The sequence below is a fragment of the Gadus chalcogrammus genome, chromosome 12, assembly GCF_026213295.1.
Source record: "Gadus chalcogrammus isolate NIFS_2021 chromosome 12, NIFS_Gcha_1.0, whole genome shotgun sequence".
Taxonomy (NCBI): domain Eukaryota; kingdom Metazoa; phylum Chordata; class Actinopteri; order Gadiformes; family Gadidae; genus Gadus; species Gadus chalcogrammus.
In genome coordinates this window covers 9,483,519-9,503,288 of record NC_079423.1, presented here as the reverse complement: position 1 = coordinate 9,503,288, position 19,770 = coordinate 9,483,519, and the positions used below count along the sequence as shown (strand labels likewise).

Here is a 19,770-nt window from a genome sequence, read left to right as displayed (position 1 = left end):
ATTGATTCAGTAGGACTCCTTATCCATGTAAACGATCATTGTGACATCTGAATTCATTAATTATCTGAAATACACTGCGTGTGCGTGTGATGTTAAATGTTTGAACCAAGGTTAACGGTTAAAGTGTCAGAGAATGGGTGGTGATTTTTTGACGTCCTCCCATGATCTGAAGTGAGCGTGCGTGTTTGTGTTGGTGAAAGTTTAAGAAATGTACAACTGTCGTTTCAGCTCTCTGGTGCTCCCTGCTGGCAGTATCACTATACTGTCCTCATGTTTCACAAAAATAGTTTTGAGAGACGTTGTCAGTTTTTGTATGTTGCTTAAATCCTCCAAAGCGGTTGGCAGTAAACATCAGGTCACGGTACGCCACGGTAGGCCACGGAGGCAATGAGCTCGAGTTGAAAAAGAAAAAGCTTACAGCACCTGGTATTCCCAGGCGGTCTCCCATCCAAGTACTAACCAGGCCCGACCCTGCTTAGCTTCCGAGATCAGACGAGATCGGGCGTGTTCAGGGTGGTATGGCCGTAAGCAATTAGTGCAGGCGCAAAACCAGGTTTTATACAGTAGCACATAAGGAGTGAGAAAGCTGCTGAGGCTCGACGTTACACTTTTACAAAAACAATCATTAGTTAGATATAAACGGCAGTAATTGATTCAGTAGGACTCCTTATCCATGTAAACGATCATTGTGACATCTGAATTCATTAATTATCTGAAATACACTGCGTGTGCGTGTGATGTTAAATGTTTGAACCAAGGTTAACGGTTAAAGTGTCAGAGAATGGGTGGTGATTTTTTGACGTCCTCCCATGATCTGAAGTGAGCGTGCGTGTTTGTGTTGGTGAAAGTTTAAGAAATGTACAACTGTCGTTTCAGCTCTCTGGTGCTCCCTGCTGGCAGTATCACTATACTGTCCTCATGTTTCACAAAAATAGTTTTGAGAGACGTTGTCAGTTTTTGTATGTTGCTTAAATCCTCCAAAGCGGTTGGCAGTAAACATCAGGTCACGGTACGCCACGGTAGGCCACGGAGGCAATGAGCTCGAGTTGAAAAAGAAAAAGCTTACAGCACCTGGTATTCCCAGGCGGTCTCCCATCCAAGTACTAACCAGGCCCGACCCTGCTTAGCTTCCGAGATCAGACGAGATCGGGCGTGTTCAGGGTGGTATGGCCGTAAGCAATTAGTGCAGGCGCAAAACCAGGTTTTATACAGTAGCACATAAGGAGTGAGAAAGCTGCTGAGGCTCGACGTTACACTTTTACAAAAACAATCATTAGTTAGATATAAACGGCAGTAATTGATTCAGTAGGACTCCTTATCCATGTAAACGATCATTGTGACATCTGAATTCATTAATTATCTGAAATACACTGCGTGTGCGTGTGATGTTAAATGTTTGAACCAAGGTTAACGGTTAAAGTGTCAGAGAATGGGTGGTGATTTTTTGACGTCCTCCCATGATCTGAAGTGAGCGTGCGTGTTTGTGTTGGTGAAAGTTTAAGAAATGTACAACTGTCGGTTCAGCTCTCTGGTGCTCCCTGCTGGCAGTATCACTATACTGTCCTCATGTTTCACAAAAATAGTTTTGAGAGACGTTGTCAGTTTTTGTATGTTGCTTAAATCCTCCAAAGCGGTTGGCAGTAAACATCAGGTCACGGTACGCCACGGTAGGCCACGGAGTCAATGAGCTCGAGTTGAAAAAGAAAAAGCTTACAGCACCTGGTATTCCCAGGCGGTCTCCCATCCAAGTACTAACCAGGCCCGACCCTGCTTAGCTTCCGAGATCAGACGAGATCGGGCGTGTTCAGGGTGGTATGGCCGTAAGCAATTAGTGCAGGCGCAAAACCAGGTTTTATACAGTAGCACATAAGGAGTGAGAAAGCTGCTGAGGCTCGACGTTACACTTTTACAAAAACAATCATTAGTTAGATATAAACGGCAGTAATTGATTCAGTAGGACTCCTTATCCATGTAAACGATCATTGTGACATCTGAATTCATTAATTATCTGAAATACACTGCGTGTGCGTGTGATGTTAAATGTTTGAACCAAGGTTAACGGTTAAAGTGTCAGAGAATGGGTGGTGATTTTTTGACGTCCTCCCATGATCTGAAGTGAGCGTGCGTGTTTGTGTTGGTGAAAGTTTAAGAAATGTACAACTGTCGTTTCAGCTCTCTGGTGCTCCCTGCTGGCAGTATCACTATACTGTCCTCATGTTTCACAAAAATAGTTTTGAGAGACGTTGTCAGTTTTTGTATGTTGCTTAAATCCTCCAAAGCGGTTGGCAGTAAACATCAGGTCACGGTACGCCACGGTAGGCCACGGAGGCAATGAGCTCGAGTTGAAAAAGAAAAAGCTTACAGCACCTGGTATTCCCAGGCGGTCTCCCATCCAAGTACTAACCAGGCCCGACCCTGCTTAGCTTCCGAGATCAGACGAGATCGGGCGTGTTCAGGGTGGTATGGCCGTAAGCAATTAGTGCAGGCGCAAAACCAGGTTTTATACAGTAGCACATAAGGAGTGAGAAAGCTGCTGAGGCTCGACGTTACACTTTTACAAAAACAATCATTAGTTAGATATAAACGGCAGTAATTGATTCAGTAGGACTCCTTATCCATGTAAACGATCATTGTGACATCTGAATTCATTAATTATCTGAAATACACTGCGTGTGCGTGTGATGTTAAATGTTTGAACCAAGGTTAACGGTTAAAGTGTCAGAGAATGGGTGGTGATTTTTTGACGTCCTCCCATGATCTGAAGTGAGCGTGCGTGTTTGTGTTGGTGAAAGTTTAAGAAATGTACAACTGTCGATTCAGCTCTCTGGTGCTCCCTGCTGGCAGTATCACTATACTGTCCTCATGTTTCACAAAAATAGTTTTGAGAGACGTTGTCAGTTTTTGTATGTTGCTTAAATCCTCCAAAGCGGTTGGCAGTAAACATCAGGTCACGGTACGCCACGGTAGGCCACGGAGTCAATGAGCTCGAGTTGAAAAAGAAAAAGCTTACAGCACCTGGTATTCCCAGGCGGTCTCCCATCCAAGTACTAACCAGGCCCGACCCTGCTTAGCTTCCGAGATCAGACGAGATCGGGCGTGTTCAGGGTGGTATGGCCGTAAGCAATTAGTGCAGGCGCAAAACCAGGTTTTATACAGTAGCACATAAGGAGTGAGAAAGCTGCTGAGGCTCGACGTTACACTTTTACAAAAACAATCATTAGTTAGATATAAACGGCAGTAATTGATTCAGTAGGACTCCTTATCCATGTAAACGATCATTGTGACATCTGAATTCATTAATTATCTGAAATACACTGCGTGTGCGTGTGATGTTAAATGTTTGAACCAAGGTTAACGGTTAAAGTGTCAGAGAATGGGTGGTGATTTTTTGACGTCCTCCCATGATCTGAAGTGAGCGTGCGTGTTTGTGTTGGTGAAAGTTTAAGAAATGTACAACTGTCGGTTCAGCTCTCTGGTGCTCCCTGCTGGCAGTATCACTATACTGTCCTCATGTTTCACAAAAATAGTTTTGAGAGACGTTGTCAGTTTTTGTATGTTGCTTAAATCCTCCAAAGCGGTTGGCAGTAAACATCAGGTCACGGTACCCACGGTACGCCACGGAGTCCATGAGCTCGAGTTGAAAAAGAAAAAGCTTACAGCACCTGGTATTCCCAGGCGGTCTCCCATCCAAGTACTAACCAGGCCCGACCCTGCTTAGCTTCCGAGATCAGACGAGATCGGGCGTGTTCAGGGTGGTATGGCCGTAAGCAATTAGTGCAGGCGCAAAACCAGGTTTTATACAGTAGCACATAAGGAGTGAGAAAGCTGCTGAGGCTCGACGTTACACTTTTACAAAAACAATCATTAGTTAGATATAAACGGCAGTAATTGATTCAGTAGGACTCCTTATCCATGTAAACGATCATTGTGACATCTGAATTCATTAATTATCTGAAATACACTGCGTGTGCGTGTGATGTTAAATGTTTGAACCAAGGTTAACGGTTAAAGTGTCAGAGAATGGGTGGTGATTTTTTGACGTCCTCCCATGATCTGAAGTGAGCGTGCGTGTTTGTGTTGGTGAAAGTTTAAGAAATGTACAACTGTCGGTTCAGCTCTCTGGTGCTCCCTGCTGGCAGTATCACTATACTGTCCTCATGTTTCACAAAAATAGTTTTGAGAGACGTTGTCAGTTTTGTATGTTGCTTAAATCCTCCAAAGCGGTTGGCAGTAAACATCAGGTCACGGTACGCCACGGTAGGCCACGGAGTCAATGAGCTCGAGTTGAAAAAGAAAAAGCTTACAGCACCTGGTATTCCCAGGCGGTCTCCCATCCAAGTACTAACCAGGCCCGACCCTGCTTAGCTTCCGAGATCAGACGAGATCGGGCATGTTCAGGGTGGTATGGCCGTAATCAATTAGTGCAGGCGCAAAACCAGGTTTTATACAGTAGCACATAAGGAGTGAGAAAGCTGCTGAGGCTCGACGTTACACTTTTACAAAAACAATCATTAGTTAGATATAAACGGCAGTAATTGATTCAGTAGGACTCCTTATCCATGTAAACGATCATTGTGACATCTGAATTCATTAATTATCTGAAATACACTGCGTGTGCGTGTGATGTTAAATGTTTGAACCAAGGTTAACGGTTAAAGTGTCAGAGAATGGGTGGTGATTTTTTGACGTCCTCCCATGATCTGAAGTGAGCGTGCGTGTTTGTGTTGGTGAAAGTTTAAGAAATGTACAACTGTCGGTTCAGCTCTCTGGTGCTCCCTGCTGGCAGTATCACTATACTGTCCTCATGTTTCACAAAAATAGTTTTGAGAGACGTTGTCAGTTTTTGTATGTTGCTTAAATCCTCCAAAGCGGTTGGCAGTAAACATCAGGTCACGGTACGCCACGGTAGGCCACGGAGGCAATGAGCTCGAGTTGAAAAAGAAAAAGCTTACAGCACCTGGTATTCCCAGGCGGTCTCCCATCCAAGTACTAACCAGGCCCGACCCTGCTTAGCTTCCGAGATCAGACGAGATCGGGCGTGTTCAGGGTGGTATGGCCGTAAGCAATTAGTGCAGGCGCAAAACCAGGTTTTATACAGTAGCACATAAGGAGTGAGAAAGCTGCTGAGGCTCGACGTTACACTTTTACAAAAACAATCATTAGTTAGATATAAACGGCAGTAATTGATTCAGTAGGACTCCTTATCCATGTAAACGATCATTGTGACATCTGAATTCATTAATTATCTGAAATACACTGCGTGTGCGTGTGATGTTAAATGTTTGAACCAAGGTTAACGGTTAAAGTGTCAGAGAATGGGTGGTGATTTTTTGACGTCCTCCCATGATCTGAAGTGAGCGTGCGTGTTTGTGTTGGTGAAAGTTTAAGAAATGTACAACTGTCGGTTCAGCTCTCTGGTGCTCCCTGCTGGCAGTATCACTATACTGTCCTCATGTTTCACAAAAATAGTTTTGAGAGACGTTGTCAGTTTTTGTATGTTGCTTAAATCCTCCAAAGCGGTTGGCAGTAAACATCAGGTCACGGTACGCCACGGTAGGCCACGGAGGCAATGAGCTCGAGTTGAAAAAGAAAAGCTTACAGCACCTGGTATTCCCAGGCGGTCTCCCATCCAAGTACTAACCAGGCCCGACCCTGCTTAGCTTCCGAGATCAGACGAGATCGGGCGTGTTCAGGGTGGTATGGCCGTAAACAATTAGTGCAGGCGCAAAACCAGGTTTTATACAGTAGCACATAAGGAGTGAGAAAGCTGCTGAGGCTCGACGTTACACTCTTACAAAAACAATCATTAGTTAGATATAAACGGCAGTAATTGATTCAGTAGGACTCCTTATCCATGTAAACGATCATTGTGACATCTGAATTCATTAATTATCTGAAATACACTGCGTGTGCGTGTGATGTTAAATGTTTGAACCAAGGTTAACGGTTAAAGTGTCAGAGAATGGGTGGTGATTTTTTGACGTCCTCCCATGATCTGAAGTGAGCGTGCGTGTTTGTGTTGGTGAAAGTTTAAGAAATGTACAACTGTCGGTTCAGCTCTCTGGTGCTCCCTGCTGGCAGTATCACTATACTGTCCTCATGTTTCACAAAAATAGTTTTGAGAGACGTTGTCAGTTTTTGTATGTTGCTTAAATCCTCCAAAGCGGTTGGCAGTAAACATCAGGTCACGGTACGCCACGGTAGGCCACGGAGTCAATGAGCTCGAGTTGAAAAAGAAAAAGCTTACAGCACCTGGTATTCCCAGGCGGTCTTCCATCCAAGTACTAACCAGGCCCGACCCTGCTTAGCTTCCGAGATCAGACGAGATCGGGCGTGTTCAGGGTGGTATGGCCGTAAGCAATTAGTGCAGGCGCAAAACCAGGTTTTATACAGTAGCACATAAGGAGTGAGAAAGCTGCTGAGGCTCGACGTTACACTTTTACAAAAACAATCATTAGTTAGATATAAACGGCAGTAATTGATTCAGTAGGACTCCTTATCCATGTAAACGATCATTGTGACATCTGAATTCATTAATTATCTGAAATACACTGCGTGTGCGTGTGATGTTAAATGTTTGAACCAAGGTTAACGGTTAAAGTGTCAGAGAATGGGTGGTGATTTTTTGACGTCCTCCCATGATCTGAAGTGAGCGTGCGTGTTTGTGTTGGTGAAAGTTTAAGAAATGTACAACTGTCGGTTCAGCTCTCTGGTGCTCCCTGCTGGCAGTATCACTATACTGTCCTCATGTTTCACAAAAATAGTTTTGAGAGACGTTGTCAGTTTTTGTATGTTGCTTAAATCCTCCAAAGCGGTTGGCAGTAAACATCAGGTCACGGTACGCCACGGTAGGCCACGGAGGCAATGAGCTCGAGTTGAAAAAGAAAAAGCTTACAGCACCTGGTATTCCCAGGCGGTCTCCCATCCAAGTACTAACCAGGCCCGACCCTGCTTAGCTTCCGAGATCAGACGAGATCGGGCGTGTTCAGGGTGGTATGGCCGTAAACAATTAGTGCAGGCGCAAAACCAGGTTTTATACAGTAGCACATAAGGAGTGAGAAAGCTGCTGAGGCTCGACGTTACACTCTTACAAAAACAATCATTAGTTAGATATAAACGGCAGTAATTGATTCAGTAGGACTCCTTATCCATGTAAACGATCATTGTGACATCTGAATTCATTAATTATCTGAAATACACTGCGTGTGCGTGTGATGTTAAATGTTTGAACCAAGGTTAACGGTTAAAGTGTCAGAGAATGGGTGGTGATTTTTTGACGTCCTCCCATGATCTGAAGTGAGCGTGCGTGTTTGTGTTGGTGAAAGTTTAAGAAATGTACAACTGTCGGTTCAGCTCTCTGGTGCTCCCTGCTGGCAGTATCACTATACTGTCCTCATGTTTCACAAAAATAGTTTTGAGAGACGTTGTCAGTTTTTGTATGTTGCTTAAATCCTCCAAAGCGGTTGGCAGTAAACATCAGGTCACGGTACGCCACGGTAGGCCACGGAGGCAATGAGCTCGAGTTGAAAAAGAAAAAGCTTACAGCACCTGGTATTCCCAGGCGGTCTCCCATCCAAGTACTAACCAGGCCCGACCCTGCTTAGCTTCCGAGATCAGACGAGATCGGGCGTGTTCAGGGTGGTATGGCCGTAAGCAATTAGTGCAGGCGCAAAACCAGGTTTTATACAGTAGCACATAAGGAGTGAGAAAGCTGCTGAGGCTCGACGTTACACTTTTACAAAAACAATCATTAGTTAGATATAAACGGCAGTAATTGATTCAGTAGGACTCCTTATCCATGTAAACGATCATTGTGACATCTGAATTCATTAATTATCTGAAATACACTGCGTGTGCGTGTGATGTTAAATGTTTGAACCAAGGTTAACGGTTAAAGTGTCAGAGAATGGGTGGTGATTTTTTGACGTCCTCCCATGATCTGAAGTGAGCGTGCGTGTTTGTGTTGGTGAAAGTTTAAGAAATGTACAACTGTCGGTTCAGCTCTCTGGTGCTCCCTGCTGGCAGTATCACTATACTGTCCTCATGTTTCACAAAAATAGTTTTGAGAGACGTTGTCAGTTTTTGTATGTTGCTTAAATCCTCCAAAGCGGTTGGCAGTAAACATCAGGTCACGGTACGCCACGGTAGGCCACGGAGGCAATGAGCTCGAGTTGAAAAAGAAAAAGCTTACAGCACCTGGTATTCCCAGGCGGTCTCCCATCCAAGTACTAACCAGGCCCGACCCTGCTTAGCTTCCGAGATCAGACGAGATCGGGCGTGTTCAGGGTGGTATGGCCGTAAGCAATTAGTGCAGGCGCAAAACCAGGTTTTATACAGTAGCACATAAGGAGTGAGAAAGCTGCTGAGGCTCGACGTTACACTTTTACAAAAACAATCATTAGTTAGATATAAACGGCAGTAATTGATTCAGTAGGACTCCTTATCCATGTAAACGATCATTGTGACATCTGAATTCATTAATTATCTGAAATACACTGCGTGTGCGTGTGATGTTAAATGTTTGAACCAAGGTTAACGGTTAAAGTGTCAGAGAATGGGTGGTGATTTTTTGACGTCCTCCCATGATCTGAAGTGAGCGTGCGTGTTTGTGTTGGTGAAAGTTTAAGAAATGTACAACTGTCGGTTCAGCTCTCTGGTGCTCCCTGCTGGCAGTATCACTATACTGTCCTCATGTTTCACAAAAATAGTTTTGAGAGACGTTGTCAGTTTTTGTATGTTGCTTAAATCCTCCAAAGCGGTTGGCAGTAAACATCAGGTCACGGTACGCCACGGTAGGCCACGGAGTCAATGAGCTCGAGTTGAAAAAGAAAAAGCTTACAGCACCTGGTATTCCCAGGCGGTCTCCCATCCAAGTACTAACCAGGCCCGACCCTGCTTAGCTTCCGAGATCAGACGAGATCGGGCGTGTTCAGGGTGGTATGGCCGTAAGCAATTAGTGCAGGCGCAAAACCAGGTTTTATACAGTAGCACATAAGGAGTGAGAAAGCTGCTGAGGCTCGACGTTACACTCTTACAAAAACAATCATTAGTTAGATATAAACGGCAGTAATTGATTCAGTAGGACTCCTTATCCATGTAAACGATCATTGTGACATCTGAATTCATTAATTATCTGAAATACACTGCGTGTGCGTGTGATGTTAAATGTTTGAACCAAGGTTAACGGTTAAAGTGTCAGAGAATGGGTGGTGATTTTTTGACGTCCTCCCATGATCTGAAGTGAGCGTGCGTGTTTGTGTTGGTGAAAGTTTAAGAAATGTACAACTGTCGGTTCAGCTCTCTGGTGCTCCCTGCTGGCAGTATCACTATACTGTCCTCATGTTTCACAAAAATAGTTTTGAGAGACGTTGTCAGTTTTTGTATGTTGCTTAAATCCTCCAAAGCGGTTGGCAGTAAACATCAGGTCACGGTACGCCACGGTAGGCCACGGAGGCAATGAGCTCGAGTTGAAAAAGAAAAAGCTTACAGCACCTGGTATTCCCAGGCGGTCTCCCATCCAAGTACTAACCAGGCCCGACCCTGCTTAGCTTCCGAGATCAGACGAGATCGGGCATGTTCAGGGTGGTATGGCCGTAAGCAATTAGTGCAGGCGCAAAACCAGGTTTTATACAGTAGCACATAAGGAGTGAGAAAGCTGCTGAGGCTCGACGTTACACTTTTACAAAAACAATCATTAGTTAGATATAAACGGCAGTAATTGATTCAGTAGGACTCCTTATCCATGTAAACGATCATTGTGACATCTGAATTCATTAATTATCTGAAATACACTGCGTGTGCGTGTGATGTTAAATGTTTGAACCAAGGTTAACGGTTAAAGTGTCAGAGAATGGGTGGTGATTTTTGACGTCCTCCCATGATCTGAAGTGAGCGTGCGTGTTTGTGTTGGTGAAAGTTTAAGAAATGTACAACTGTCGGTTCAGCTCTCTGGTGCTCCCTGCTGGCAGTATCACTATACTGTCCTCATGTTTCACAAAAATAGTTTTGAGAGACGTTGTCAGTTTTTGTATGTTGCTTAAATCCTCCAAAGCGGTTGGCAGTAAACATCAGGTCACGGTACGCCACGGTAGGCCACGGAGGCAATGAGCTCGAGTTGAAAAAGAAAAAGCTTACAGCACCTGGTATTCCCAGGCGGTCTCCCATCCAAGTACTAACCAGGCCCGACCCTGCTTAGCTTCCGAGATCAGACGAGATCGGGCGTGTTCAGGGTGGTATGGCCGTAAGCAATTAGTGCAGGCGCAAAACCAGGTTTTATACAGTAGCACATAAGGAGTGAGAAAGCTGCTGAGGCTCGACGTTACACTCTTACAAAAACAATCATTAGTTAGATATAAACGGCAGTAATTGATTCAGTAGGACTCCTTATCCATGTAAACGATCATTGTGACATCTGAATTCATTAATTATCTGAAATACACTGCGTGTGCGTGTGATGTTAAATGTTTGAACCAAGGTTAACGGTTAAAGTGTCAGAGAATGGGTGGTGATTTTTTGACGTCCTCCCATGATCTGAAGTGAGCGTGCGTGTTTGTGTTGGTGAAAGTTTAAGAAATGTACAACTGTCGGTTCAGCTCTCTGGTGCTCCCTGCTGGCAGTATCACTATACTGTCCTCATGTTTCACAAAAATAGTTTTGAGAGACGTTGTCAGTTTTTGTATGTTGCTTAAATCCTCCAAAGCGGTTGGCAGTAAACATCAGGTCACGGTACGCCACGGTAGGCCACGGAGGCAATGAGCTCGAGTTGAAAAAGAAAAAGCTTACAGCACCTGGTATTCCCAGGCGGTCTCCCATCCAAGTACTAACCAGGCCCGACCCTGCTTAGCTTCCGAGATCAGACGAGATCGGGCGTGTTCAGGGTGGTATGGCCGTAAGCAATTAGTGCAGGCGCAAAACCAGGTTTTATACAGTAGCACATAAGGAGTGAGAAAGCTGCTGAGGCTCGACGTTACACTCTTACAAAAACAATCATTAGTTAGATATAAACGGCAGTAATTGATTCAGTAGGACTCCTTATCCATGTAAACGATCATTGTGACATCTGAATTCATTAATTATCTGAAATACACTGCGTGTGCGTGTGATGTTAAATGTTTGAACCAAGGTTAACGGTTAAAGTGTCAGAGAATGGGTGGTGATTTTTTGACGTCCTCCCATGATCTGAAGTGAGCGTGCGTGTTTGTGTTGGTGAAAGTTTAAGAAATGTACAACTGTCGGTTCAGCTCTCTGGTGCTCCCTGCTGGCAGTATCACTATACTGTCCTCATGTTTCACAAAAATAGTTTTGAGAGACGTTGTCAGTTTTTGTATGTTGCTTAAATCCTCCAAAGCGGTTGGCAGTAAACATCAGGTCACGGTACGCCACGGTAGGCCACGGAGGCAATGAGCTCGAGTTGAAAAAGAAAAAGCTTACAGCACCTGGTATTCCCAGGCGGTCTCCCATCCAAGTACTAACCAGGCCCGACCCTGCTTAGCTTCCGAGATCAGACGAGATCGGGCGTGTTCAGGGTGGTATGGCCGTAAGCAATTAGTGCAGGCGCAAAACCAGGTTTTATACAGTAGCACATAAGGAGTGAGAAAGCTGCTGAGGCTCGACGTTACACTTTACAAAAACAATCATTAGTTAGATATAAACGGCAGTAATTGATTCAGTAGGACTCCTTATCCATGTAAACGATCATTGTGACATCTGAATTCATTAATTATCTGAAATACACTGCGTGTGCGTGTGATGTTAAATGTTTGAACCAAGGTTAACGGTTAAAGTGTCAGAGAATGGGTGGTGATTTTTTGACGTCCTCCCATGATCTGAAGTGAGCGTGCGTGTTTGTGTTGGTGAAAGTTTAAGAAATGTACAACTGTCGGTTCAGCTCTCTGGTGCTCCCTGCTGGCAGTATCACTATACTGTCCTCATGTTTCACAAAAATAGTTTTGAGAGACGTTGTCAGTTTTTGTATGTTGCTTAAATCCTCCAAAGCGGTTGGCAGTAAACATCAGGTCACGGTACGCCACGGTAGGCCACGGAGGCAATGAGCTCGAGTTGAAAAAGAAAAAGCTTACAGCACCTGGTATTCCCAGGCGGTCTCCCATCCAAGTACTAACCAGGCCCGACCCTGCTTAGCTTCCGAGATCAGACGAGATCGGGCGTGTTCAGGGTGGTATGGCCGTAAGCAATTAGTGCAGGCGCAAAACCAGGTTTTATACAGTAGCACATAAGGAGTGAGAAAGCTGCTGAGGCTCGACGTTACACTTTTACAAAAACAATCATTAGTTAGATATAAACGGCAGTAATTGATTCAGTAGGACTCCTTATCCATGTAAACGATCATTGTGACATCTGAATTCATTAATTATCTGAAATACACTGCGTGTGCGTGTGATGTTAAATGTTTGAACCAAGGTTAACGGTTAAAGTGTCAGAGAATGGGTGGTGATTTTTTGACGTCCTCCCATGATCTGAAGTGAGCGTGCGTGTTTGTGTTGGTGAAAGTTTAAGAAATGTACAACTGTCGGTTCAGCTCTCTGGTGCTCCCTGCTGGCAGTATCACTATACTGTCCTCATGTTTCACAAAAATAGTTTTGAGAGACGTTGTCAGTTTTTGTATGTTGCTTAAATCCTCCAAAGCGGTTGGCAGTAAACATCAGGTCACGGTACGCCACGGTAGGCCACGGAGTCAATGAGCTCGAGTTGAAAAAGAAAAGCTTACAGCACCTGGTATTCCCAGGCGGTCTCCCATCCAAGTACTAACCAGGCCCGACCCTGCTTAGCTTCCGAGATCAGACGAGATCGGGCGTGTTCAGGGTGGTATGGCCGTAAGCAATTAGTGCAGGCGCAAAACCAGGTTTTATACAGTAGCACATAAGGAGTGAGAAAGCTGCTGAGGCTCGACGTTACACTCTTACAAAAACAATCATTAGTTAGATATAAACGGCAGTAATTGATTCAGTAGGACTCCTTATCCATGTAAACGATCATTGTGACATCTGAATTCATTAATTATCTGAAATACACTGCGTGTGCGTGTGATGTTAAATGTTTGAACCAAGGTTAACGGTTAAAGTGTCAGAGAATGGGTGGTGATTTTTTGACGTCCTCCCATGATCTGAAGTGAGCGTGCGTGTTTGTGTTGGTGAAAGTTTAAGAAATGTACAACTGTCGGTTCAGCTCTCTGGTGCTCCCTGCTGGCAGTATCACTATACTGTCCTCATGTTTCACAAAAATAGTTTTGAGAGACGTTGTCAGTTTTTGTATGTTGCTTAAATCCTCCAAAGCGGTTGGCAGTAAACATCAGGTCACGGTACGCCACGGTAGGCCACGGAGTCAATGAGCTCGAGTTGAAAAAGAAAAAGCTTACAGCACCTGGTATTCCCAGGCGGTCTCCCATCCAAGTACTAACCAGGCCCGACCCTGCTTAGCTTCCGAGATCAGACGAGATCGGGCGTGTTCAGGGTGGTATGGCCGTAAGCAATTAGTGCAGGCGCAAAACCAGGTTTTATACAGTAGCACATAAGGAGTGAGAAAGCTGCTGAGGCTCGACGTTACACTCTTACAAAAACAATCATTAGTTAGATATAAACGGCAGTAATTGATTCAGTAGGACTCCTTATCCATGTAAACGATCATTGTGACATCTGAATTCATTAATTATCTGAAATACACTGCGTGTGCGTGTGATGTTAAATGTTTGAACCAAGGTTAACGGTTAAAGTGTCAGAGAATGGGTGGTGATTTTTTGACGTCCTCCCATGATCTGAAGTGAGCGTGCGTGTTTGTGTTGGTGAAAGTTTAAGAAATGTACAACTGTCGGTTCAGCTCTCTGGTGCTCCCTGCTGGCAGTATCACTATACTGTCCTCATGTTTCACAAAAATAGTTTTGAGAGACGTTGTCAGTTTTTGTATGTTGCTTAAATCCTCCAAAGCGGTTGGCAGTAAACATCAGGTCACGGTACGCCACGGTAGGCCACGGAGTCAATGAGCTCGAGTTGAAAAAGAAAAAGCTTACAGCACCTGGTATTCCCAGGCGGTCTCCCATCCAAGTACTAACCAGGCCCGACCCTGCTTAGCTTCCGAGATCAGACGAGATCGGGCGTGTTCAGGGTGGTATGGCCGTAAGCAATTAGTGCAGGCGCAAAACCAGGTTTTATACAGTAGCACATAAGGAGTGAGAAAGCTGCTGAGGCTCGACGTTACACTTTTACAAAACAATCATTAGTTAGATATAAACGGCAGTAATTGATTCAGTAGGACTCCTTATCCATGTAAACGATCATTGTGACATCTGAATTCATTAATTATCTGAAATACACTGCGTGTGCGTGTGATGTTAAATGTTTGAACCAAGGTTAACGGTTAAAGTGTCAGAGAATGGGTGGTGATTTTTGACGTCCTCCCATGATCTGAAGTGAGCGTGCGTGTTTGTGTTGGTGAAAGTTTAAGAAATGTACAACTGTCGGTTCAGCTCTCTGGTGCTCCCTGCTGGCAGTATCACTATACTGTCCTCATGTTTCACAAAAATAGTTTTGAGAGACGTTGTCAGTTTTGTATGTTGCTTAAATCCTCCAAAGCGGTTGGCAGTAAACATCAGGTCACGGTACGCCACGGTAGGCCACGGAGTCAATGAGCTCGAGTTGAAAAAGAAAAAGCTTACAGCACCTGGTATTCCCAGGCGGTCTCCCATCCAAGTACTAACCAGGCCCGACCCTGCTTAGCTTCCGAGATCAGACGAGATCGGGCGTGTTCAGGGTGGTATGGCCGTAAGCAATTAGTGCAGGCGCAAAACCAGGTTTATACAGTAGCACATAAGGAGTGAGAAAGCTGCTGAGGCTCGACGTTACACTTTACAAAAACAATCATTAGTTAGATATAAACGGCAGTAATTGATTCAGTAGGACTCCTTATCCATGTAAACGATCATTGTGACATCTGAATTCATTAATTATCTGAAATACACTGCGTGTGCGTGTGATGTTAAATGTTTGAACCAAGGTTAACGGTTAAAGTGTCAGAGAATGGGTGGTGATTTTTTGACGTCCTCCCATGATCTGAAGTGAGCGTGCGTGTTTGTGTTGGTGAAAGTTTAAGAAATGTACAACTGTCGGTTCAGCTCTCTGGTGCTCCCTGCTGGCAGTATCACTATACTGTCCTCATGTTTCACAAAAATAGTTTTGAGAGACGTTGTCAGTTTTTGTATGTTGCTTAAATCCTCCAAAGCGGTTGGCAGTAAACATCAGGTCACGGTACGCCACGGTAGGCCACGGAGTCAATGAGCTCGAGTTGAAAAAGAAAAAGCTTACAGCACCTGGTATTCCCAGGCGGTCTCCCATCCAAGTACTAACCAGGCCCGACCCTGCTTAGCTTCCGAGATCAGACGAGATCGTGCGTGTTCAGGGTGGTATGGCCGTAAGCAATTAGTGCAGGCGCAAAAACCTGGTTTTATACAGTAGCACATAAGGAGTGAGAAAGCTGCTGAGGCTCGACGTTACACTCTTACAAAAACAATCATTAGTTAGATATAAACGGCAGTAATTGATTCAGTAGGACTCCTTATCCATGTAAACGATCATTGTGACATCTGAATTCATTAATTATCTGAAATACACTGCGTGTGCGTGTGATGTTAAATGTTTGAACCAAGGTTAACGGTTAAAGTGTCAGAGAATGGGTGGTGATTTTTTGACGTCCTCCCATGATCTGAAGTGAGCGTGCGTGTTTGTGTTGGTGAAAGTTTAAGAAATGTACAACTGTCGGTTCAGCTCTCTGGTGCTCCCTGCTGGCAGTATCACTATACTGTCCTCATGTTTCACAAAAATAGTTTTGAGAGACGTTGTCAGTTTTTGTATGTTGCTTAAATCCTCCAAAGCGGTTGGCAGTAAACATCAGGTCACGGTACGCCACGGTAGGCCACGGAGTCAATGAGCTCGAGTTGAAAAAGAAAAAGCTTACAGCACCTGGTATTCCCAGGCGGTCTCCCATCCAAGTACTAACCAGGCCCGACCCTGCTTAGCTTCCGAGATCAGACGAGATCGGGCGTGTTCAGGGTGGTATGGCCGTAAGCAATTAGTGCAGGCGCAAAACCAGGTTTTATACAGTAGCACATAAGGAGTGAGAAAGCTGCTGAGGCTCGACGTTACACTTTTACAAAAACAATCATTAGTTAGATATAAACGGCAGTAATTGATTCAGTAGGACTCCTTATCCATGTAAACGATCATTGTGACATCTGAATTCATTAATTATCTGAAATACACTGCGTGTGCGTGTGATGTTAAATGTTTGAACCAAGGTTAACGGTTAAAGTGTCAGAGAATGGGTGGTGATTTTTTGACGTCCTCCCATGATCTGAAGTGAGCGTGCGTGTTTGTGTTGGTGAAAGTTTAAGAAATGTACAACTGTCGGTTCAGCTCTCTGGTGCTCCCTGCTGGCAGTATCACTATACTGTCCTCATGTTTCACAAAAATAGTTTTGAGAGACGTTGTCAGTTTTTGTATGTTGCTTAAATCCTCCAAAGCGGTTGGCAGTAAACATCAGGTCACGGTACGCCACGGTAGGCCACGGAGGCAATGAGCTCGAGTTGAAAAAGAAAAAGCTTACAGCACCTGGTATTCCCAGGCGGTCTCCCATCCAAGTACTAACCAGGCCCGACCCTGCTTAGCTTCCGAGATCAGACGAGATCGGGCGTGTTCAGGGTGGTATGGCCGTAAGCAATTAGTGCAGGCGCAAACCAGGTTTATACAGTAGCACATAAGGAGTGAGAAAGCTGCTGAGGCTCGACGTTACACTTTTACAAAAACAATCATTAGTTAGATATAAACGGCAGTAATTGATTCAGTAGGACTCCTTATCCATGTAAACGATCATTGTGACATCTGAATTCATTAATTATCTGAAATACACTGCGTGTGCGTGTGATGTTAAATGTTTGAACCAAGGTTAACGGTTAAAGTGTCAGAGAATGGGTGGTGATTTTTGACGTCCTCCCATGATCTGAAGTGAGCGTGCGTGTTTGTGTTGGTGAAAGTTTAAGAAATGTACAACTGTCGGTTCAGCTCTCTGGTGCTCCCTGCTGGCAGTATCACTATACTGTCCTCATGTTTCACAAAAATAGTTTTGAGAGACGTTGTCAGTTTTTGTATGTTGCTTAAATCCTCCAAAGCGGTTGGCAGTAAACATCAGGTCACGGTACGCCACGGTAGGCCACGGAGTCAATGAGCTCGAGTTGAAAAAGAAAAAGCTTACAGCACCTGGTATTCCCAGGCGGTCTCCCATCCAAGTACTAACCAGGCCCGACCCTGCTTAGCTTCCGAGATCAGACGAGATCTGGCGTGTTCAGGGTGGTATGGCCGTAAGCAATTAGTGCAGGCGCAAAACCAGGTTTTATACAGTAGCACATAAGGAGTGAGAAAGCTGCTGAGGCTCGACGTTACACTTTTACAAAAACAATCATTAGTTAGATATAAACGGCAGTAATTGATTCAGTAGGACTCCTTATCCATGTAAACGATCATTGTGACATCTGAATTCATTAATTATCTGAAATACACTGCGTGTGCGTGTGATGTTAAATGTTTGAACCAAGGTTAACGGTTAAAGTGTCAGAGAATGGGTGGTGATTTGTTGACGTCCTCCCATGATCTGAAGTGAGCGTGCGTGTTTGTGTTGGTGAAAGTTTAAGAAATGTACAACTGTCGTTTCAGCTCTCTGGTGCTCCCTGCTGGCAGTATCACTATACTGTCCTCATGTTTCACAAAAATAGTTTTGAGAGACGTTGTCAGTTTTTGTATGTTGCTTAAATCCTCCAAAGCGGTTGGCAGTAATCATCAGGTCACGGTACGCCACGGTAGGCCACGGAGGCAATGAGCTCGAGTTGAAAAAGAAAAAGCATTACAGCACCTGGTATTCCCAGGCGGTCTCCCATCCAAGTACTAACCAGGCCCTACCCTGCTTAGCTTCCGAGATCAGACGAGATCGGGCGTGTTCAGGGTGGTATGGCCGTAAGCAATTAGTACAGGCGCAAAACCAGGTTTTATACAGTAGCAGCATAAGGAGTGAGAAAGCTGCTGAGGCTTGACGTTACACTTTTACAAAACAATCATTAGTTAGATATAAACGGCAGTAATTGATTCAGTAGGAACTCCTTATCCATGTAAACGATCATTGGGACATCTGAATTCATTAATTATCTGAAATACACTGCGTGTGCGTGTGATGTTAAATGTTTGAACCAAGGTTAACGGTTAAAGTGTCAGAGAATGGGTGGTGATTTTTTGACGTCCTCCCATGATCTGAAGTGAGCGTGCGTGTTTGTGTTGGTGAAAGTTTAAGAAATGTACAACTGTCGGTTCAGCTCTCTGGTGCTCCCTGCTGGCAGTATCACTATACTGTCCTCATGTTTCACAAAAATAGTTTTGAGAGACGTTGTCAGTTTTTGTATGTTGCTTAAATCCTCCAAAGCGGTTGGCAGTAAACATCAGGTCACGGTACGCCACGGTAGGCCACGGAGGCAATGAGCTCGAGTTGAAAATAAATAACTTACAGCTACCTGGTATTCCCAGGCGGTCTCCCATCCAAGTACTAACCAGGCCCGACCCTGCTTAGCTTCCGAAATCAGACGAGATCGGGCGTGTTCAGGGTGGTATGGCCGTAAGCAATTAGTGCAGGCGCAAAACCAGGTTTTATACAGTAGCACATAAGGAGTGAGAAAGCTGCTGAGGCTCGACGTTACACTTTTACAAAAACAATCATTAGTTAGATATAAACGGCAGTAATTGATTCAGTAGGACTCCTTATCCATGTAAACGATCATTGTGACATCTGAATTCATTAATTATCTGAAATACACTGCATGTGCGTGTGATGTTAAATGTTTGAACAAGGTTAACGGTTAAAGTGTCAGAGAATGGGTGGTGATTTGTTGACGTCCTCCCATGATCTGGGCCCTGTACCACGAAGCTCGCTTAGAGGGTTAGCGAGGTATGTTGAGCTCCAAGCCTGGGTTAGTTGTACCACGAAAGTCGATCTCTTTTAGCGTCGCTGTATCACCATGGTGACTTATGCTCGCAACCAAACCTGGTCGGGAGCAGTTTTTTTCGGCTTAGTCTAGCCGGAGATCGGCTACTTAAATCGGCGTGCGCAGCTTCCTAGCCCCTCCTCTGACAATGGCGTCACCATTTGTGGGTGTTCCCGTGGACCCCGGCGCACTTCTCCGGAGACAAGGGTTTTACGGGACAGAACCGATCCCTTGGCATTGTCTGATGATATTCAGATTTCAGACTTTATTGTCATTGTGCAAACAACGAAATTGGGGTTCTTCATGAGAGATACAGATTCTCATCAGAGGGTGTTCGTTATTTGATCGTCCTTTTGGACCTTATGTAGACAATGATTACTGTTGCGCATTGTGTCTCAGTGACAGAGTGCTAGAGTGGAGGTAGCGCGTCAGTCTTGAATTTCTGCGCGGGGGGTTCGACTCCCATGTGACGCGAATATATGTGAAGCTTAAAAAGTCCTAATTCTCATGCATATGGAATACTTAATCACTAAAACTTATGGAATTATATTTTTGTGCTTATTTCGAACTTCAACCCATATTTTCAAGGCCGTGCTGGCAACACATCTATGGGGGTAAAATGCATGATGATAGACCGGCGAATTTGAACCCCGGTCGCTGGCGTTCGGGTCTTATACTAATCCACTACGCTACAGCCGCTACCTCTCAGCGGCCAAAAACATGCGATACATTGCTTAAATAGGGTG

At 44.6% G+C, this 19,770-nt stretch overlaps 29 non-coding genes across 29 annotated transcripts; all 29 read right to left on the bottom strand.

Annotated features, from left to right (window-relative positions):
- Positions 1 to 411: 411 nt before the first annotated feature.
- On the bottom strand, positions 412 to 530 carry LOC130397789 (5S ribosomal RNA). Its single transcript, XR_008900373.1, has one exon. It is a non-coding gene; the product is annotated as a 5S ribosomal RNA (ribosomal RNA).
- A 529-nt stretch (positions 531 to 1,059) lies between these two features.
- On the bottom strand, positions 1,060 to 1,178 carry LOC130397788 (5S ribosomal RNA). Its single transcript, XR_008900372.1, has one exon. It is a non-coding gene; the product is annotated as a 5S ribosomal RNA (ribosomal RNA).
- Positions 1,179 to 1,707: 529 nt separating this feature from the next.
- Positions 1,708 to 1,826, bottom strand: LOC130397787 (5S ribosomal RNA). Its single transcript, XR_008900371.1, has one exon. It is a non-coding gene; the product is annotated as a 5S ribosomal RNA (ribosomal RNA).
- A 529-nt stretch (positions 1,827 to 2,355) lies between these two features.
- Positions 2,356 to 2,474, bottom strand: LOC130397786 (5S ribosomal RNA). The gene has a single exon (XR_008900370.1). It is a non-coding gene; the product is annotated as a 5S ribosomal RNA (ribosomal RNA).
- A 529-nt stretch (positions 2,475 to 3,003) lies between these two features.
- On the bottom strand, positions 3,004 to 3,122 carry LOC130397785 (5S ribosomal RNA). The gene has a single exon (XR_008900369.1). It is a non-coding gene; the product is annotated as a 5S ribosomal RNA (ribosomal RNA).
- Positions 3,123 to 3,650: 528 nt separating this feature from the next.
- Positions 3,651 to 3,769, bottom strand: LOC130397784 (5S ribosomal RNA). Its single transcript, XR_008900368.1, has one exon. It is a non-coding gene; the product is annotated as a 5S ribosomal RNA (ribosomal RNA).
- A 528-nt stretch (positions 3,770 to 4,297) lies between these two features.
- Positions 4,298 to 4,416, bottom strand: LOC130400734 (5S ribosomal RNA). Its single transcript, XR_008903209.1, has one exon. It is a non-coding gene; the product is annotated as a 5S ribosomal RNA (ribosomal RNA).
- A 529-nt stretch (positions 4,417 to 4,945) lies between these two features.
- On the bottom strand, positions 4,946 to 5,064 carry LOC130397783 (5S ribosomal RNA). The gene has a single exon (XR_008900367.1). It is a non-coding gene; the product is annotated as a 5S ribosomal RNA (ribosomal RNA).
- Positions 5,065 to 5,592: 528 nt separating this feature from the next.
- On the bottom strand, positions 5,593 to 5,711 carry LOC130399730 (5S ribosomal RNA). The gene has a single exon (XR_008902231.1). It is a non-coding gene; the product is annotated as a 5S ribosomal RNA (ribosomal RNA).
- A 529-nt stretch (positions 5,712 to 6,240) lies between these two features.
- On the bottom strand, positions 6,241 to 6,359 carry LOC130400077 (5S ribosomal RNA). The gene has a single exon (XR_008902560.1). It is a non-coding gene; the product is annotated as a 5S ribosomal RNA (ribosomal RNA).
- A 529-nt stretch (positions 6,360 to 6,888) lies between these two features.
- LOC130399729 (5S ribosomal RNA) lies at positions 6,889 to 7,007 on the bottom strand. The gene has a single exon (XR_008902230.1). It is a non-coding gene; the product is annotated as a 5S ribosomal RNA (ribosomal RNA).
- A 529-nt stretch (positions 7,008 to 7,536) lies between these two features.
- LOC130397781 (5S ribosomal RNA) lies at positions 7,537 to 7,655 on the bottom strand. The gene has a single exon (XR_008900365.1). It is a non-coding gene; the product is annotated as a 5S ribosomal RNA (ribosomal RNA).
- Positions 7,656 to 8,184: 529 nt separating this feature from the next.
- Positions 8,185 to 8,303, bottom strand: LOC130397780 (5S ribosomal RNA). The gene has a single exon (XR_008900364.1). It is a non-coding gene; the product is annotated as a 5S ribosomal RNA (ribosomal RNA).
- Positions 8,304 to 8,832: 529 nt separating this feature from the next.
- LOC130397779 (5S ribosomal RNA) lies at positions 8,833 to 8,951 on the bottom strand. The gene has a single exon (XR_008900363.1). It is a non-coding gene; the product is annotated as a 5S ribosomal RNA (ribosomal RNA).
- Positions 8,952 to 9,480: 529 nt separating this feature from the next.
- Positions 9,481 to 9,599, bottom strand: LOC130399873 (5S ribosomal RNA). Its single transcript, XR_008902368.1, has one exon. It is a non-coding gene; the product is annotated as a 5S ribosomal RNA (ribosomal RNA).
- Positions 9,600 to 10,127: 528 nt separating this feature from the next.
- On the bottom strand, positions 10,128 to 10,246 carry LOC130397778 (5S ribosomal RNA). The gene has a single exon (XR_008900362.1). It is a non-coding gene; the product is annotated as a 5S ribosomal RNA (ribosomal RNA).
- A 529-nt stretch (positions 10,247 to 10,775) lies between these two features.
- Positions 10,776 to 10,894, bottom strand: LOC130397777 (5S ribosomal RNA). Its single transcript, XR_008900361.1, has one exon. It is a non-coding gene; the product is annotated as a 5S ribosomal RNA (ribosomal RNA).
- A 529-nt stretch (positions 10,895 to 11,423) lies between these two features.
- LOC130397776 (5S ribosomal RNA) lies at positions 11,424 to 11,542 on the bottom strand. The gene has a single exon (XR_008900360.1). It is a non-coding gene; the product is annotated as a 5S ribosomal RNA (ribosomal RNA).
- A 528-nt stretch (positions 11,543 to 12,070) lies between these two features.
- LOC130397775 (5S ribosomal RNA) lies at positions 12,071 to 12,189 on the bottom strand. Its single transcript, XR_008900359.1, has one exon. It is a non-coding gene; the product is annotated as a 5S ribosomal RNA (ribosomal RNA).
- A 528-nt stretch (positions 12,190 to 12,717) lies between these two features.
- On the bottom strand, positions 12,718 to 12,836 carry LOC130397774 (5S ribosomal RNA). The gene has a single exon (XR_008900358.1). It is a non-coding gene; the product is annotated as a 5S ribosomal RNA (ribosomal RNA).
- A 529-nt stretch (positions 12,837 to 13,365) lies between these two features.
- On the bottom strand, positions 13,366 to 13,484 carry LOC130397773 (5S ribosomal RNA). Its single transcript, XR_008900357.1, has one exon. It is a non-coding gene; the product is annotated as a 5S ribosomal RNA (ribosomal RNA).
- A 529-nt stretch (positions 13,485 to 14,013) lies between these two features.
- On the bottom strand, positions 14,014 to 14,132 carry LOC130397772 (5S ribosomal RNA). Its single transcript, XR_008900356.1, has one exon. It is a non-coding gene; the product is annotated as a 5S ribosomal RNA (ribosomal RNA).
- Positions 14,133 to 14,658: 526 nt separating this feature from the next.
- LOC130397770 (5S ribosomal RNA) lies at positions 14,659 to 14,777 on the bottom strand. The gene has a single exon (XR_008900354.1). It is a non-coding gene; the product is annotated as a 5S ribosomal RNA (ribosomal RNA).
- Positions 14,778 to 15,304: 527 nt separating this feature from the next.
- Positions 15,305 to 15,423, bottom strand: LOC130400469 (5S ribosomal RNA). The gene has a single exon (XR_008902952.1). It is a non-coding gene; the product is annotated as a 5S ribosomal RNA (ribosomal RNA).
- Positions 15,424 to 15,953: 530 nt separating this feature from the next.
- Positions 15,954 to 16,072, bottom strand: LOC130397769 (5S ribosomal RNA). Its single transcript, XR_008900353.1, has one exon. It is a non-coding gene; the product is annotated as a 5S ribosomal RNA (ribosomal RNA).
- Positions 16,073 to 16,601: 529 nt separating this feature from the next.
- On the bottom strand, positions 16,602 to 16,720 carry LOC130397768 (5S ribosomal RNA). The gene has a single exon (XR_008900352.1). It is a non-coding gene; the product is annotated as a 5S ribosomal RNA (ribosomal RNA).
- Positions 16,721 to 17,246: 526 nt separating this feature from the next.
- On the bottom strand, positions 17,247 to 17,365 carry LOC130400476 (5S ribosomal RNA). The gene has a single exon (XR_008902959.1). It is a non-coding gene; the product is annotated as a 5S ribosomal RNA (ribosomal RNA).
- A 530-nt stretch (positions 17,366 to 17,895) lies between these two features.
- LOC130400693 (5S ribosomal RNA) lies at positions 17,896 to 18,014 on the bottom strand. The gene has a single exon (XR_008903169.1). It is a non-coding gene; the product is annotated as a 5S ribosomal RNA (ribosomal RNA).
- A 529-nt stretch (positions 18,015 to 18,543) lies between these two features.
- On the bottom strand, positions 18,544 to 18,663 carry LOC130401111 (5S ribosomal RNA). Its single transcript, XR_008903570.1, has one exon. It is a non-coding gene; the product is annotated as a 5S ribosomal RNA (ribosomal RNA).
- Positions 18,664 to 19,770: the final 1,107 nt, after the last annotated feature.